This window comes from Quercus robur, chromosome 5 (assembly GCF_932294415.1).
Source record: "Quercus robur chromosome 5, dhQueRobu3.1, whole genome shotgun sequence".
NCBI lineage: Eukaryota > Viridiplantae > Streptophyta > Magnoliopsida > Fagales > Fagaceae > Quercus > Quercus robur.
This window is the reverse complement of record NC_065538.1, coordinates 2278065-2296816: the sequence shown is the minus strand read 5'-3', so window position 1 is coordinate 2296816 and position 18752 is coordinate 2278065. Positions and strand designations below refer to the sequence as shown.

General features: G+C 35.4%; 1 long non-coding RNA gene across 5 annotated transcripts; it reads right to left on the bottom strand.

The window, feature by feature from the left end:
- Positions 1-395: 395 nt before the first annotated feature.
- LOC126724820 (uncharacterized) lies at positions 396-18291 on the bottom strand. Of its 5 annotated transcripts, none has more exons than XR_007655129.1 (4): positions 17858-18291; positions 17359-17433; positions 17168-17216; positions 396-541 (listed from the first exon to the last, which is right to left on the bottom strand). It is a non-coding gene; the product is annotated as an uncharacterized LOC126724820 (long non-coding RNA). The 5 variants fall into 5 exon arrangements; XR_007655130.1 differs by lacking the exon at positions 396-541 and adding an exon at positions 8607-10123; XR_007655131.1 differs by lacking the exon at positions 17168-17216.
- Between the last annotated feature and the right edge of the window lie 461 nt (positions 18292-18752).

Genomic DNA, 18752 nt, shown 5'->3' with positions numbered 1-18752 from the left:
TTCTATTCTATATGGGACTTACTCATTTCACTAACAAGTTAATTATAAGTGAATTTGAAAAATATAATATTTTTTTCCAACTTATGGCATTCACTTTTTATAATTGTGTTCTTTATCATTAGACCAAGATACTAATAAGTTTTTGTGGCACGCAGGAATTGATTCCTAAATCTTTATTCAACTATTAGTGATTTTATCAGTTGAATTAACTGGAACCCACAACTATAACTTTTATTCATGATGATTGTTTTTTATCGTCAAACCATGACTACATATAAATATTTATATATATTCTTTTGTATCCTCATATATCTATTACATATCATGCATAATATTATATATATATATATATATATATATAGAGAGAGAGAGAGAGAGAGAGAGAGAGAGAGAGAGAGAGTAATACTGAAAGCTTAGATAGGGTTGACGACATCAATTTAGATCTACCATTTCGATTATTTCTTGGATTCCGTCAATGCCACCATCGTTGCCCATGGTGTTAGTTGTAAACTTGTGTAGTGTGTGTGATGATGAGGATCACCTGTCCACGTATTTCAATTGAAAGTTTAAGGTTAGAAAGAAGCGACATTTGTTCCCTACAATAATGTACAAGAGGAAATTAATTCAATCAATTAATATTGGAAGCAACAAAATTATAATTAGAAAAATGGTTCATAAAACATTTTCAAGAAGCTTATTTTGGTTTTTTGTGGTGTATTTGTATGCTCTATTTAGGAGACATTTTCATATGAGCCCAACTTCTCCTAAATAGAGCATTAGGCAATTTAACTTCCCTCCATATTTAGAGACGTGTCACAGTTCTCAATATTTTAATAGATTTAATTTTGGCCATAGATTCCCTACTTTTGTTGACTTCCACATTTCACATTTCACATTTCATACTCTTAGGACAACCTCATTGTTTCAATTTTGTTTTAAGGTTGGTTTTTTTTTTTAAATTGGATTTCAATTTGCCTCCATTTTGTGACGTGACAATTTGTGATTGGTCAAAATTTTGTTCTCTCTACAAAGTTATCTCATCATGCTGCCTTCTAAATTTTGTATGTCTGTTATTAACTTATTGGTATGTATAAATTTGTGTTGGTTCAACTATGCTTTAAAATGAATGTTAATTCTATCCATTTTCTTGTCTGTAAGTTCAATATGAGGTCAGTCCCTACCCCACCCCAATTTCTAAGAGTTGGGGCCAGGGAAATTTTGAAATGGGCTTAGGCCTTGCTTAAATGAGTATACGAAAAGAGTGGGACCCAGGGAAATTTAGAAATGGGCTTAGGCCGGGGTTAAATGAGTATTTTTGGGCTTAGGCATTCAATCAAAGGCCACGATAGTGCCCACGTAAAGAGTCCCCAACGGATTGATTGATTATTGCCAACAGAAAAATAAAACCAAAATCTTAAATTGTACCTAGAAATAGAATAGAAACATAAACAATCATTTCTACACTACTCTATTCATAAAATATCAGAAAATAGTGTATTCAGCTCAAACAAAGGATTACAACACGTGAATACAAATTAATGAATTATACAATACATAACAGATAGAGCATGAAATAATAACATATAAGACAAAGCCTCCATCAGTTCATATATTCAGAGATGGAAGTTCGACTTCGATATTGGGCTGGCTGCTACTATTGCGTTCACACTTGGGTAGCGCAACCATGAGAGCAACAACGAGTATCAGGAACAGGGGTGGTAAATGGGTGGGTTTGGGCGGGGCATAATTGGGTTGGGCATATAAAACCTATTTAAATCCTATTTAACTAATTGCTTCTAACCTAAGTCCAACTCAACCTAATTATTATGGGTAAATCCCAACCCACCCAATTACCCAATTATCAAAATTATCAAAATGCCACTAAAGTGAAAAAAACCAAAATACTCTAAAATCTTCAAAAATGACTAAAATACCCCCAAAACCCAAAAATGACCAAAATACCCCTTAAAACCCAAAAAATGACCAAAATACCCCAGAAACCCAGAAAATGACCAAAATACCCCTTAAAACCCAAAAAATGACCAAAATACCCCAGAAACCCAGAAAATGACCAAAATACCCCCAAGACCCAAAAAATGACCAAAATATCCTGAAACCCAAAAAATGACCAAAATACCCTTGAAACCCAAAAAATTCCGTGTGCTTTTCACCATGTTTTATGCTTAGATTCACATCCGTACACGCTTATATGCTTGGATTCAGGTTCTTCCATGCCTATGTGCTAAGCTTTCACATGTTCACACATGCGTTGCCATGCCTATGCCTAGATCTATGTTTGGGTGCTTATATCTATGTTTTCACATGTTGGTGTGCTTAGATCTATGTTCTCACTTGCTTGTGTGCTCGGATCTACATTATAAATGCTTATGTCCTTGCTTTTATGCTCTACTTGCTTTATGCCATCTTCCATGTGATTGTATACCCCGTGCCACGTTTGTGTTGTTGGAAATCACATGTTTGTACCGCATACAAAACATACGCAGCGGAAAATTAACGGATCTACTTTATTCGCAATTGATAACATGTACTATGTAAAGTTCAGAATATAAGAATAAGAGAGTGTACCTTGATGGGGTGAAATTCAAAACCAAAGATGAAAAGTACTTGGGAATACTTTTAATCTTCACTCCAATTCCACTTGATGCCCAAGAAGTGTGGTCTCTCAATCAATTATGTGTGTATGTTTTAAGAGAGAATGAAAAAAGTCTCATACACATAAGATACAAACCATTTCATATTCATAAAATTCTATATGTTTCTCTTACATAACTGATTATCTAATTGGGCTAACCTTTTGGGCCTTCTCAATTGGGCTTTAGTGTGTGGCTTGGAGTGGAACCAAAAGGGAACAAATAAGACTCTAGCTCCAATGGGCCTTGGGCTTTTCTATCAACTCTTGACAAGTCAAAAGTTACCATTAATTATATTTAATATCACTATATAAATATAATTACACTCTAGGTCTTATTAATAAATTATATCTCAAGACTTTATTGTACATGCAACTCCTTCATAAAATACTCGTAGTAATACAAAGTCATGAATGTAGACTGCCACTTTGTGAATTACTACATCTTAATCCTTGAGTACTCAGTTTAATCCTTTTAACTTATTCACCATATATTTATGAAATCTAATTTCATAAATATATACTTTAGTAATTTCTTACCAAAGTGGTTAGCCCTAACTCTCTGAATAACTGAACCCATTAAACTTATCTCAAGGGAATATTTTATATCTCCATTAAGAGACTATGAATTCCTTCTTGAGAATATATGTTCCATCAACACTAAATGTGGCTGCCCAACATATTGAGGTTTTGACCGTTACTTTAGATCTCACTCCTGATATATCAAAGCAACCTACACTTCATGATCAGGTCCATTATTCTCTTAGGATTAAGAGTTCATGCAAATATAAGTCGTGAGGTTTATTATTCAATTGACAATCGTTATAAGAATAATAAATCTCACAATGGTCCAGTTCAATATATTTTAACTCTTAAAACATATCAACATATCAACTAGAAGTCACCACTTTCATGATCAAGACAAATCATCTTAGTTTTTATGTTATAGTCTTCGTAGATGAAATGCTCAATTTCATCACCGACTATGAACTAAAATTCTGAATTTACAAAGAACCTGTGATTTATATCTTTAGTGACTTTTCACATAAATCACATACTATGCATCTCATGGACTATATGATAATGTCCGAATATTCATGTTACCAGTATTTCAGATAATAATAAAACAACTTTATTAATAACAATATTAAGTCATACATCATGTCATACATAATATCATATATAGCATCATACAATAGGATTTAAGGGCACTAATCCTAACATCTGTACCCAAACCTAGGCTATTTTTATCATACCATGTGCTATTGTAGTCCTTTTGTAGCTTTTTCTTTCTTTCTTGTGTTTTGGCCTATTGGTTCGAATCAAATCTAGACCCTATGGTCTTTGTCATTATCCATACACCTTGGCCCATATCAAGGGTTTGGATCGCCCCTCTTTGCTTGTCTTTGCTTGCTTACTTCTATGCTTTACACTTGTGTTAGCGTCTCTTGTTCTAGGCTTTGCCACGTTTGACACCTTTAGCGGGTTTGTGGTTGTGTGGTTAAGTCTGACGCCCATGACGCCTTGTTTGGATGTAACCACTTGGGATGCGTCTCTAGATGCCAGGTTATTCCGTGCGAACCCTTCCCCTTTTCCGTTCTGTGCAATGATATGCTTGTTTATGTCGCCTGTTGGCTTTATATGCATTTTTACACGCTCTCTTACATGTCCATGCATGGGTCTTGCTTGTTAGTGTGTCGTCCACACTTCAACTCAATGAAGTTATAGACATCTAATCCAAACTTACATTTGTCCCTAGCGGACACCACCTTTTGTTTGCTTTCTTGCTTGTTTACCTTTTTGCTTGTTTGCTTGCATCCTAGTTTCTATGTTTGCCATGTCTATCATGCTTATTTGTTTTATGCCATTTCATATGCTCTTTGCATCTTTTTCTTCCATTTCTTGTCTACGGGTTTCTTGTCTTTGCCTTTGCATGTATGCACATGGAGCGAGAATGCATGGAGCTAGGGCATAGTCTTCCAAGTGTAAGCAAAAAGGGCACTAATGCGAGTATCCCAATATAAGCAAAGCGGCTGCAGTTAATAGGTTTAGGAGTTTAGCTTTTTCCTTTGGTTATGTACTCTTTTAAACCCCTTTCTTCCTCTCCCCCCCCCCCCCCAACCTCCTTCTTTCTTAGATGGGTTGTATTAGGTATGTCATGCTATGTACCATTCGTCCTCATCTCTAAGGCATAGCGACCCCTGTTTACTTTCCTGCACCTATATTTTGGGCCGTGCTCTAGGGATGTAGGCATTTACTTTCCTGCTCTGTGTTTTTTCATTGTGCATGATGTATGTATATATATACCTACTCACCCTTTCCGGTGTGATTGTCATAGTCCATGTCGCCTAAGGCAAGCGACGCCTAATTTTCGCCGCAAAAGTAAGGTGACATGTCACTAGATTTCCACCATGGAAATCTAGTATTTTGCTCGAACGCCTTAAGAAAGCATAGATTGGGACCACACCCATTCAACACTAAACCTGAAAGCCCCCATACATGCAAAGCCCCGAGAGCTAATGCCAAAATCATGCCTTTACTACCGATTTCTGAAAATAAAGGTTTTATCAAAACAAAGGGCTGTCCTTGGACAGGTGTTATGGGGTGCCTAACAGCTTCCCCACACATAACCAAACTTCCGGACCTAAGAATCCAAATTTTTTACCATCCACATTAGATTAGGAAAAATGCATTTTTTTCTTAACCTAGGATTAGTAATAAAATCAACTAGAAATAGGCGACCAATCACACCTTAGAAAAACCCAATGATTGGTGGTGACTCTACTCACCTTTGGTAATCACCTAAAATTTGGCCCAGATTCCTGCAATAATGCTAAAGGTAGACCTAACTTTCTCCAGAGAGAGAGAGAGAGCACCCGAAGCTCCGTGCGAAACACACGCACCACATACCATTAAAAAGGGGCCCTCTAACGGGGCCCTGCATGCATGGGAGCTGTCACCATGGTGGGTGGTCGAACGAAGGCATGGCAATGGCAGTCATTCCGCTTAGTTAATCGAGGCCGAGCATCGACAGTTCTTTTTGTCTATCTCTTTGATTCCTCTCTCGATCCCTCTTCTCTAATTTCTTTTTTTTTTTTTTTTTCTTTGGTCAAATCTTCAAAGTTTTTCTTTGTCTACATAAGGTAAGACTATTTCAACCTTCCTTTTTCATCATTTTACATGTTTACATGCATTTTTCATGAATATTTTAGGGATTTTCACACATTAGAAATTTTGGGGTTTCAATGTTAAACTTTACATGAAACCAATCCATGAGTATGTGTTTAGGCTTTCTTTTCTCACAACCCTAAACATATATAAAGATTATTTTAAGGGCTATCATAGAGAGCACAATTGCACGAGTGTGAAGCAAAGTGTTGTTCATGCAAATTGTAACTGGAAACCTATAAGGTTGAATTTATTCAACCATCTAATTGGCTTTATTCCGTGCCAAATTTGCTTGTATTTCAGCATTTAGTTACCCTGTATTTAGGTGGGTTTGTTGTAAGGGTAGTGAGTGAGATAGAGTGAAGTTTGCTCGAGAGTGTGTAAGAAAACAAAGACTCGCGGCTTGGCCTCGCGGGTGACTCGTGGCTGCAAGCCGCCAAACGCAGCACATGTGCCAAGCATGCCAGAAAGTGAACAGTCATGCTAGCTGGAGCACTACAGGACAAAACAGGACAACTAGCCATACGGTTATCTCGCGACTGGATCTCGCGACTTAGTCAAGCCGCGAGCCACCCCTGTTTTGAAAATCCTGACGTTTCACATTCCTCTTCCACTCCAGTATAAATACCCCTTTTACCCACAAATGTAAGAGAGCTTCCAGAGAGAATTTTGAGAGAGAAACCCTAAAGAAAAACAAGATTGATTCACCAACAATCTATACATTAGAGTCTCTTCAAATTCCTCAACTCTCTTCCTCTCCATTGTCAAATCCTTGAGAGGCATCTTACCAAACCTAGTTCTCACCATTTTCATTACTGTGAGAGAGCTGTTTGGATTTCTGGGAAGCAGTTAGGAAGGAACTAATCTTCATTGGTTGATGCTACGGTCTAGTAGCGGAATCTGGGAAGCTAGAAAAGAAAAAGGTTCGGCGCAACCTCGTTGGAGCAAGAAGCTTGGAGGGCTTAGGTGCACTGGGTAGATTAGGCTTGGAGGGTCTATTGTTGTCCATGTATCCCAACTATATTTTCTAGTGGATTGCTTACCGCTTGGAGGGCAGCGGAGAGGTTTTACGCCGAGGGCTTCGGTTTCCTCTTCGATAATACATCGTGTGTTGTCTTTGTGTTTGCATCTTCCTTCCTCTCTATCTTTGCCTTTTTATTATCTGCTGTGGGTTGTGATTTTAATTTGGCTTAGATAGTTTTACCAATTCCATATTATAGCTTATGTTAAGTTTCCGCACACTAGTTATTTGACATAATGCTTGAATTGGTTAAGTTGTAATTTGGGGGTCTAAACATTCAAGGGTGTTTATACACATATTTGAACTTTCAAAACCTAATTTGCCCTAGTTCTTCTTTCTCTTGAATAAGTTGTTGTATTTGTACACCATAGGGTTTTGTGACCAAGTAGCTTCGTAATCTTCATCGTGTGATGAACTGAAGAACTTTGCAGCCAACATCCTTCTCAAGTTGGTGATTAAATTTTGTACTGGGATCCGCGCCTCTATTGGTCAGTCATGTACTGGGAGCTGTGCATTAAAAGGAAAGATTGTCACTACAAAACAAGTCCAATTGGGTATTGGGGTAAGGGTTCGACTGTAGGTTAGTATAAGGTACTGAGATTCATTTGCTTGTAACCGCTTGTTGTGATAATAGTGCATTCTCAAGAGTGATAACCTTAAAATCACCCGGTTGGATTTTTGCCTTGGAGGTTTTCCCCATTCGAAAACAAATCACCTTGTCAACTTTATTTTCCATTGCATTTAATTTTAGTTGCTAATTTTTTTGTACTGCCATGTATATTGCATGTTAATTTGATTAATTAATAAACTTGGCTAATTAATAAATTAATTCATCATAAGAGGTCAATACATTCTTGGCATATCAACTCCAACCAAACATACCCATAGATTTTTGTAATCAAGTGCTTGTTGATTTTTGTCCTTTATGAAGTGAAGAACTTTGTAGCCAACAACAATCTTTCAAGTTTTCAGAGTTAGTGATGTACTGGGATCCATGAAAAGAAGTTAGTCATAAATTGGAGATTTGTGTGACAAAGGAAGGAATCTACTACAATATCAAATCCAATTGGGTATTATAGCGAAAGGTTCAACTATATTGGCATTTTGAATAGACCAGGGTAGTGGTAAGATTGCTTATACTTGTAACCATTTGATTGTTGATTCATGGATTCTTGGGAGTGGTGACCTTAAATTTACTCGGTGGGGTTTGTGCCTTACAAGAAGTTTTTCCCATTCATCAACAAATAACCGTGTTATTTATTTTTTTGATGCATATTAGTTATTTGGTAATTTGTTGGTACCTCTATGATTTGCATGTAATTTGATCTAATTAGTTAATTTGGGTAACTGAATTAATTAACCGGGGTCCATCTTTTTAACCAAACAAGTGGTATCAAAGCAGGCACACTTGGATTAGGTTTTAATCTTTACTGTGTGATCCATTGACCCCATTGTTATGGATCGTGGAAAATCTTTGATTATACCTCCTCTTTTTTATGATAATAACTATGCATACTAGAAAGTATGCGTAATAGCTTTTTTTCCAGTCTTTAGATGAGAAAGTTTGGTTGGCAGTAGAAGTTGGATGAACTAGACCAACTGAGAAGGTCCACAAGGTCCTCATATGAGAAGATGACCATACAACATTAATGGTGCAACCATCAATAATCTTGTAATTGATGAGCTCCAATGGTAAAAAATGCAAATTATGAGCTAATAAAACCTCCATTAAAACTCAGGCAGACGTTACTCAAATGCCAATGATGGTTACACTAATAATGAGGATCCCAATGGCTATATCAAGGCTATGAATAAGCCACCAAACATTAGCAACAAGGTTCACAATTCTAAACATACAGAATTATATTTTTATTCTTTGAGAGATATTAAGAACTCTACTAACTTAATCATCGGAGAACATTTGGCTAATGCCAGTCAGGTGTTTTTCTCTCTCATCTTTGTAGGGAACATGACCTCGTCATAAGCTTTGACAAGGCTATCGACTAACATCCATTTCTGGCTTCATTATTTTGGCGTCGTTTGTGGGGAACGTAGATCTGAATCATACAAATTTTCATAACTCTACCATTCAAACGAAATGGATCCAAGTTCATCAACCCCACTTGATCCAATGCAAATGACCTAATAGCTTCAAACACTAGCAGAAAGTGTTGATGAATTGACCAAGTAGAATGAGGAGTTAAGGTAGCACCTCTCCCATGAGAATAGCAACATGCCCAATCCACGACATCATAATTGAAACAATAATGATGACCACCAACTAGCGATATAGAAGAAAGTTCCCAACAAATGGAGCGATCCAATTCTAGACGGACAGAGTAGCCCAACCGTAATAACAATGAGCTCTTAAAAGACATGAGGAAAGAAATGGATGAATTAAGAATGCTCAAAAAGGGAAATCCACCAAAAGCTTAGATGGGATGATCAAAAGAATGGGTTCACCATTCACCAGAGAAGTCCTAGAATGCCTACTCCCACCAAAGTTCAAGCTCCCTCAATTGGAATCTTATGACGGGGGTACAAACTTGTTAGATCATATAAGATCCTTCAAGACACTACTAAAACTTCAAAATAAAGCTAATGAAGTAATGTGCATATCATTCCCAACAACCTTAAAGGAGCCGCTCGAGCTTGGTTTAGCAATCTAGAGTTGTCATCAATAGCAAACTTCGACCAATTAAGTGATTCAATTGGTCGACATTTCATCAGGGCTCAGAGGCACAAAAGGCTGACTTCCCATCTACTAATGGTAAAACAGCAATAAGGAGAAACCCTAAGAGCCTATGTGAAGTGTTTCAATTGAGAAATTCTGGAAATAGATGAAGTGGATAACCAAGTCCAACTGATGGACTTCTACTTGGGTTGACGACTAAAAATTTCATCTTCTCCTTGGCCAGGACTCCATTAACGACGATGACAGATCTCCAGTTCAAAACTCAGAAGTACATGAATAGAGTAGATGCATTGATGACAAAGGGCATAGATGGCAAGCAAAAGATAAATGACCTTGATAAGTCTCGGCACCAAAAAAAAAGGATCGCTCCCCTAGTAAAAAGAGTGAATAGGTAAGCTTAAGCCTCTTGAAGAAAATGGTAAATTTCACCCCTTTGAATATACCCATGGAAAAAGTTTTGCTGCAGATCAAGGATGTTCCAAACTTGAAGTGGTTGAAACCTTTGACTTCATGGCCACACAGATGAGCTTAAAAGAAGTACTGTCGGTTTCATAAGGATCACAGCCATACCACTGAAGAGTGCAGAGATCTGAAAGGGCAAATCGAAGAATTAATATAGAAGGGGAAATTACAAAAGTTCGTAAAAAAAAAAAGAGCATCATCACTGAGCAGAAGAGAAGCCTAAACAAGCAAATGTTAGAAGAGTCAATGAGCAAGATGCCAAGGTCGCTATTGGTGAGATAAGAATGATCACTAAGGGATCGGTCACTGCGGGTCGATCAAATCTTTGCAAAGAGCCTACCAATGACAAGTTAACATTATTCATGCAGAACACCCAATGACAAAGTATAGAAGGACCAGAGCAAAGGATATCGTGTTTTAGAACACGATGCCAGAGGAGTAAAATAGCCTTATGATGACCCGCTGGTAATTGTGCTTGCAATAGAAGGATACGACACTTGTTGAGTGCTGGTTGATAACGGAAGCTTGACAGATATCATGTACATCATAGCTAGAACCTATCCTACACAGGTAATCAAAGATATTGAGTTTCTCATAGTTGATTGCCCATCTTCCTATAATGTCATTTTAGGACGACTAACTCTCAATTGCCTGAAAGCTGCTACTTCGACTTATTGTCTCAAATTCAAATTTCCAACTAACCACAAGATAAGAGAGATTTGTGGGGATTATGCGTTAGCTCGAGAGTACTACCAAGAAGTATTTGTAGGGAAAGAAAATCATACCTGAATAGTCAAAGAAGAGCAACAAGAACCAGTGGAAGAGTTAAAAACCGTAGAGCTAGTAGAAGGAGATGCTTCCAAAACCACCAATAAAGTCTAGATGTGTTTGCTTGAACTCATGAAGACATGCCAAGCATAGACGAGAGTGTCATAAAGCATCAATTGAACGTTGATCCAAAGAAGAAGCCTATCTAATAGAGACGATAAGTATTCTCCCCCGAGCAAAACAAAGCTCTTATGGAAGAAGTAGACAAGCTCATGGTTGCAGGTTTCATGTGAGAAGTCTATTACCCAAAATGGTTGGCTAATGTCGTCAAGGTAAAAAAAATCAAATGGGAAATGGAGTATGTGTCGACTTCACAGACCTCAATCAAGCATGTCCAAAAGATAGCTTCTCCCTGCCAAGGATCTGCCAGTTAGTTAATTCAACAGTAGGACATGAACTACTAACGTTTATGGATGCCTTTTCAGGATACAAGCAGATTTGCATGAGCAAAGAAGACCAAGATAAAATGACATTCATAACAAGCTAGGGGCTTTATTGCTACAAAGTGATGCCTTTTGGGCTAAAGAATGCTAGAGCTACATACCAAAGGTTGGTAAATGACATCACCCAAGACTATGAAAGAAGTCCAAAGATTGATGGGATTGGTCACAGCTTTGAATAGGTTTATGTCAAAAGCTACAGATAAGTGTCTGACATTCTTCAAGACACTCAAGCAAGCTTTCGAGTGGACTAACAAATGCAAGACAGCTTTCAAGAACCTAAAGGAGTACCTGACGAGACCGCCACTCCTAAACCCATCAGTGAAAGAGGAAGACCTTTTTTTGTACCTTGTAATCTCTCAAATAGCTATGAGTTCAGCCTTTACTAGGGAAGAAAATAGGGTGCAGAGGCCAGTGTATTACTTAAGCCAAGCCTTCCAAGGTGCAGAAGTAAAATACCCTTGTCTAAAGAAGGTATCATTTACATTGATTGTAGCATCAAGGAAGCTCCGTCCATACTTCTAGGCATATCCAATCATTGTAATGACAAATCAACCTATCATGAAAGCTATGAATAAACCAGATGCAACTAGACATCTAGTGCAATAGGCCGTCGAGCTTAGTAAGTTCAACATTGAGTATAGACCTCGGTCGACAATTAAAGCACAGCTATTGGTAGAATTTATTGTTGAATTCACTTTTTCAGGTGACGACCAAACACAGTTTTGAACAATTCACGCTGATGGCATCAAAGAACTAAGAGGCGTAGTAGTCAACTTAATATTTCCTGACAAGGACGTCCTCAAATATGGAGTACAGCTTCAATTTGCCACATCAAATAATGAAGAAAAATATGAAGCAATACTCACTAGCTTAAGACTAGCCAAAACTCTGGGTGTCAAAAGCTTAGTGCTCAAAAACAACTCCAAGCTCATCGTTGTGCAAGTGAACCATGAATATGCAGGAAAAGAGGAAAGGATGTAGAAATACCAAAAGTTAGCCATCCCAATGGCCAATCATTTTGACAAAATTAAGTTCGTCTAAGTGCTAAGGGAAGAGAATTCAAAAGTAGACGAGGTTGCTTGCATAGCCACGTCAAAATAGCAAACCTTGGATAGTCTTTCTTCAAATTTATTTATGACATTTTATTATTATGAATAGATTATCATAATGGATTATTATATAAAAAATAAAATAAATAAAGACCTGCTTGTATTATTATTTATTTGTAATCATCTCTCTTTCCCTCAATCAATATGGTATTATTGCATTATATTCAATAAATCTTTGGTTGCATCTCTGTGTTCATATTATTTCTTTTTATTTAAATAATTTTCTTTATTTTTTTCACTTGTGTACCATATTTTATCACATATATGTGATGGATTTAATTTTTATATATCATATATTTTAATTAGGAATGACTTTTGTCAATATTGATTCAAAAAAAAAAAAAAAAGGGACCATCACTAATATATATAGGTGACTTGGTCCCCACAATTTTCATGCAAATGTTTGAAAACATGGGAAAACATTTGCAAGAAATTTGAGGACTACGAGTCCCTACAATATTCATGCAAATGTTTGAAAATATGAGCAATCATTTATAAGGAATTTGTGGACTAAAACTAACATCATCTTGCCTTACTCTCAATTACAATAATTGTTGACATAGTACAAGCTAAATATGATCGAATCCCATAAATCAGAGATAGGGGCTCTGGCGTTGACAATGAAGGAGTGAGAATTGAGAGAAAAAGAAACCTAGGAATAGTTGAGGATTGCAAGGAGAACCCATGTTGAGAAATGGATGATTTGGAGGATCCAAATAAGGCTTTGATGGATGGAATTGGTAAGGAAATTGAAGTCCATCTTGGAGAAGAAGTTGGATTCATTTTGGGTTGCAAGCAAGCATGAACAGAAGCAACTTCATCCCCATGTTAGAAAAAAAATAAAAATAAAATAAAAACCTTTCTCACGTCAAGCTAAATAAAGGTAATTCAAATATTTTCAAACTTTCTTGTGTTTAGTATCTAAAAATAAGGCATCAAAGGAAAATTATCGTTTAACTTCTCTTATTTAACTTGGCTAAAAAATGGTAATTCAATTATTTTCTAATTTTATTGTGTTTAGTATCTAAAAATAAGGCATCAAAGGAAAATTATCATTTAACTTCTCTTACTTAACTTGGCTAAAAAAAGGCAATTCAATTATTTTCTAATTTTATTGTGTTTAGTATCTAAAAATAAGGCGTCAAAGGAAAATTATCGTTTAACTTAACTTGGCTAAAAAAGAGTAATTCAATTATTTTCTAATTTTATTGTATTTAGTATCTAAAAAAAAGGCGTCAAAGGAAAATTATCGTTTAACTTCTCTTACTTAACTTGGCATGGAACAAAGTTGTCTTCCATGCCAACCTATCTATGGGGAAAATAACTGCCTCATACCAACCTAATATATTATAAATAGGAAGCCAAAAGATACATGAACCAACAATATCATTCTTGACAAAGAACTTAGAAAAAAAGAAAAAAAAAATGGCTTCTCCAATTAGTTTCCTATCAATCTTGATAATCCCTCTACTAGTCACCTCTCTTTTCTACGATGTTTCTAATGCAGATCGAGCCCTTGTTGAAAAGGTTTGCACACAGTCCAGTGACTATAATTACTGCCTGTCAGTTTTACTTTCAGACTCAGAGGGTCTTACAAATATTCTATATAGGCTAGGACTCGTTTCTACTTCTGCAAGCTTGAAGATAATTCCAAATATTGAAGATGATATTTGGAATTACCTTGATACAGTCACAGACACAGGGATGAGGGAACGAATTACGGGTTGCCAAACCGATATATCTGGTATATCAGAAGATTTTAAACAAGCAAGAATTGATGCAGGTACACAATCCTACGTGGACGAGTATAACATACTTGTGTCTGCACAAAATAAAATTGCAGGATGTAATCAACGATTTGTGGCCCCCCCAACTGTGACATCACCAATAAAAAGTAGCACTTCCGAAATAGAGAAGCTAATCAATATTTCTATGGTTATAGCTAAGATGTTAAAGCAATCCTAAGATATTGTCAATGTAATCTTATGTGATCTATAATAAGAATAGGCCTGTTAAGGTCCTTATAGCTAAATTGCTACCTCTTGGTGTTATTATATAAAAAATAAAAACCTGCTTCTATTAATATTTATTTGTAATCATCTCTCTTTCTGTCAATCAATATGGTATTATCTATATATATATATATAAAACCGAAACTTTTGAAACTCCCACAATTTTCCACATCATCATTTTAATTTATAAAAAAGTTTAATTTTTTAAACTAAATAGTAAATACTATACGAAACCTTTGACAAACCTGACTATAGCCTATAGGTTTTCTATCAAACACGAAAACAAATCTCTTCCGGAAAAATATTGAAAACCCTAAACACCCTCCCCAATTTTCTTCTCTCTTTCCCACCCATGACATAGCCACCGTTGTTCATTGCCGTCACTATCAGCCACCATAGCCATCAAGTTTGTATCTTTGCCACTTTCTCTGTTTAACTTCAGCCCGATAGTTTTAGAAAAACCCCAATATATTTGGTAAATCCTTCAATCCATGGCCCTCTAAATCTAAATACTACCACACAAAAAACCGCAGATAATACATTCTAAATCATCCTAGATCATTATTTAAAAAATAAAAAAACAAACAAACAAATTAAACTATATTACTGTGTTTGTGCTGTGCACTCGCACCGCCAATTGCTCACCACATGTCGTCCTCTCAACTCCAGCTCCAGTCCAAGCCAGCACCATTGGTATATATCTCTCTCGCGCTTTGTTTAGTTACTGTTAAGTGGTTTACTGCTTTTGTTGTCTTTCTTTTGACTTTTGAGAAACTGTGTGCTGTATAAACTTACTGCTCTACTTCAACAATTTAAGTTCCTTGACTTCTAAACGTGTGGCTGTCTATTGATTTCATTAAAAAAATAAAAATAAAACTTGTGGCTGTCAAGTTTAAAGTTTTACCGTGGTTTTTTTTTTTTTTTTTTTGAAAACTTCAGACTATGTACTAACTGAATGCAAGGAACTTGCTAATATGATAGCAAGACAAACTCCAAATTTTGTGTTGTAAGCTCTTTGTCTGGTATCAAAAAAAAAGTTTAAAGTTTTACCGTTTTTTTTTTTTTAAGTTTTACCGTGTTGTTGAGAGAAAGAATGTTATATATAATCTAATATAGTATATAATAGGCTATAATAAATATGTATCTATAAAATAGTTAATGTATTTATACAAGGGTATGACTTTTGAGATAAATACAAACAATTACTTAATAATAATTTGATTGTTCACACTTTTTTTTCTTTTTAAATGAGCTATATACATGAAAACCATTCACAATTTGTGCATATTCTTTATAAAAACAAATGTTCAAGTTTCAAAAGCTATTGTCAATCATCTTTTCAAAATGCTAAAAATGTATTAATTTGTCGAACCCCTAGAAAGCCAAATGTTTGGCTTTACATCAAGTTTGTTTCAGTAAGCAGTAGATTTAGCAATAGTGTTTATTGAAACTATTGATAGTGTATGATTTGCAAAATAAATTAGAGCAAAAAATGGATTTGTGTAGTGAGGCTGTTGTATGTTTTTTTTTTTTTTTTTTGCAAAATTGAATTTGAATTTTAGCCTTGAGCCAAGTAAACATACAAAGGTTGCAATCCTCTTTGCAAATAGTTTCCTCATTGTCTTTAATGTTGCTTTAGTTTCCAACGTTACACTTTTAACGTAACATTACACATTCTTTTTCTTTCTTAATCTTTTATTCTTTTAAATTCTTGGTGGGCAAATCAGCCTCTCACTAATTCTTTTATTTTTATTTTTTTAACGTGAGATTGGTTAATTATAATTTTATTTAACTATCCCGTGCATCGCACGGGTTAGCGACTAGTTACATTATATTCAATATATCTTTGATTACATCTTTGTGTTAATATTATTCCTTTTTATTTAATTAATTTTCTTTATCATTTTCACCGGTATACCATATTTATCACATATATGTGATGGATTTAATTTTTATATATCATATATTTTAATTAGGAGTGACTTCTGTCAATATTGATTAAAAAGAAAAGGGACCATCACTATTATAAATAGGTGACTAGTTCCCACAATATTCGTGCAAATGTTTGAAAAGATTGAAAAACATTTGCAAGAAATTTGAGGACTACAAATGCCAATTTTCCATAAATCCTAAAAATAAGCAAAAAAGGAAGAAAAAAAAAATTAACCCATATAGCAAATCACTAATGATAACAAAAATGGAGCACCAAAGGCACTTATCATTCTCAGCTGTGAGTATGTGACTAGGAATTTAAAGCAGAAAAAATAATTAAAAAACAAACGATACATAAAATTATCTCGGTTTAATGGTAGCCAAAGTGAAAGATTAAGTTTTGAATACTAATTTTCTCATCATTTGATATCTCAGTGAAGAAATAGAAAGGAAAAAAAAATCCTAATTTAACTACTAAGCCAATCGGAAACTAAAGCAAACTAACGGAAATACAGATTTTAAAATATCATTTTATTTATTTATTTATTTATTAAGTTGATCTCAGCAATTAAAAAACTAATTCTGCAAACGAAACAATAAATCAGACAACAAAGTCTTGTCAGATAAGCTCAATTTCTAATTTTTAAGATAGTAGATGTTGACAGTTAATTCTAAACAACAAAACAGAAGAAGCATTGATTAGATAACTAACAAGAACTACCATTTCTTATTGTAAAACCACCCCAAAAAAAGAAGAAGACAAAACACTACTCAAAAACAACCATAAACACTTGAATTTCTTGATATAATCTTGCCAGCACAAAACCTTAAAATGAGATTTATTTACCTGATGGAAGATTCACTGGAACTGAGTGAAACTTAACAACAGTTTCATACTAAAAAGAAAAATGGGGAACAATTACAATACAATAAAGTTCCAAAAAAAATTCAGAATTTACTATCTAAAGAGAAAATGAACAGAGAATTACTCAGACACAATAAAAAAAAATAGATTACCAAAGAAAATAGTAAACATACAGTGAGTGAAAGATGGCTGATCTTTGTAATGATGGCGTGTTGCTTTAGGGGAATGAGTGATAACAAAGAAAGAGACTGCAGAGAGAGAGAGAAATATGAGTGTGCTTGCTTTTTACTTTCTTCGTATATGGGTGGCTCTATGCGCTCGGACAGAGACAGTACAGTAACTGAGTACTTTATAAATTTTATAAAAAAAATTATGAAAATTCTATACTGATCTGAATTTCAAAGAAGTTAGAACTTAGAAGATAGTTCATATTACTAAGAAATTAATAATAATGATATTTTGAGCTCAAAATTTTATTAAAATTAGAGAAAAATCAAAATCTAATCTGAATTACAGAGACGAAGTTAGAAGTTCATAGCTCTTTGACTTTACTAAGCAAATAGTATAATAACCATAATTGAGCTTATATTAAAATTAGAGAAAATTTTAAATTCTAATCTGAATTACAGAGACAAAGTTAGAAGTATCTGAATACTGAGATGGCGGACTCACCGGCGCCACTCTCTCAGAGCAAAGCCCTCCTCCGACTGCATCTCCGACGGCGGAGGCAAGATCGGGCCGTCCGATCCGCCAAAACCTCCATCAAAGTCCTTTTCGTTCTGCTCCGGCGAGAAATCAGAGAATCCTCCGCTATAGATCGGCGGCGGAGATGGAGTCTCTAGCACCGTTTGTGTAGAGAATGCGTTCTCTACGTCGCCGGCGACGAAGACTTACATTAGAGCAAAAAAGAAACAACTCACAATTTAAAATAAAAAATAAAAACGCAAAAATTAACAAAATCCACACAATAAACACTCTTAGATTTTTGTTAATCTATTTTTTTTTAAAAAGCATGATGAAGAGGGCCAAGTATAGAAGAGGGAGGCATGGAAGATGGAACTCAGAGAGAAGAAAAGAAAAGAATGAGGGTGAGAGTGAGGGCGTGAGGCGGCTGAAGTGAAATGTAAAGAGTAGGTTTTTTTTTTTTTTTTTTTTTTTTTTTTTTTAATGTTTTAAGTTGATGTATAAAACGACGTAGTTTTGTAGGAGAGAAAAAAAATAAAATATTAAAATGTTTTTGGCAAGGATCGAATCTAGCCCAAGTACAGTAACACGCGAGTCTTACGTACACATCAAGAAAAATGTTGTACAAATTTATACTTAATTTATAGCAGTCGGTTTGATAGAAAATTAAAAAATGAAAAAAAAAAAAAACCTATTTTGAAGGTTCAAACTAGGGCTGTCCATCCAATCCGACGAACCAACCCACCCAAAGATTCCGACCGAATTCGACCCGAAAACTGGCCGACCCGATCAAGTCACCGGTTGGCGGCGGGTCATTTGTTCCAAAAACCGACTCCGGCAGGTCGGTCTCGGTTTTCCTCCCAAAAACCCGAAAAAATCCGAT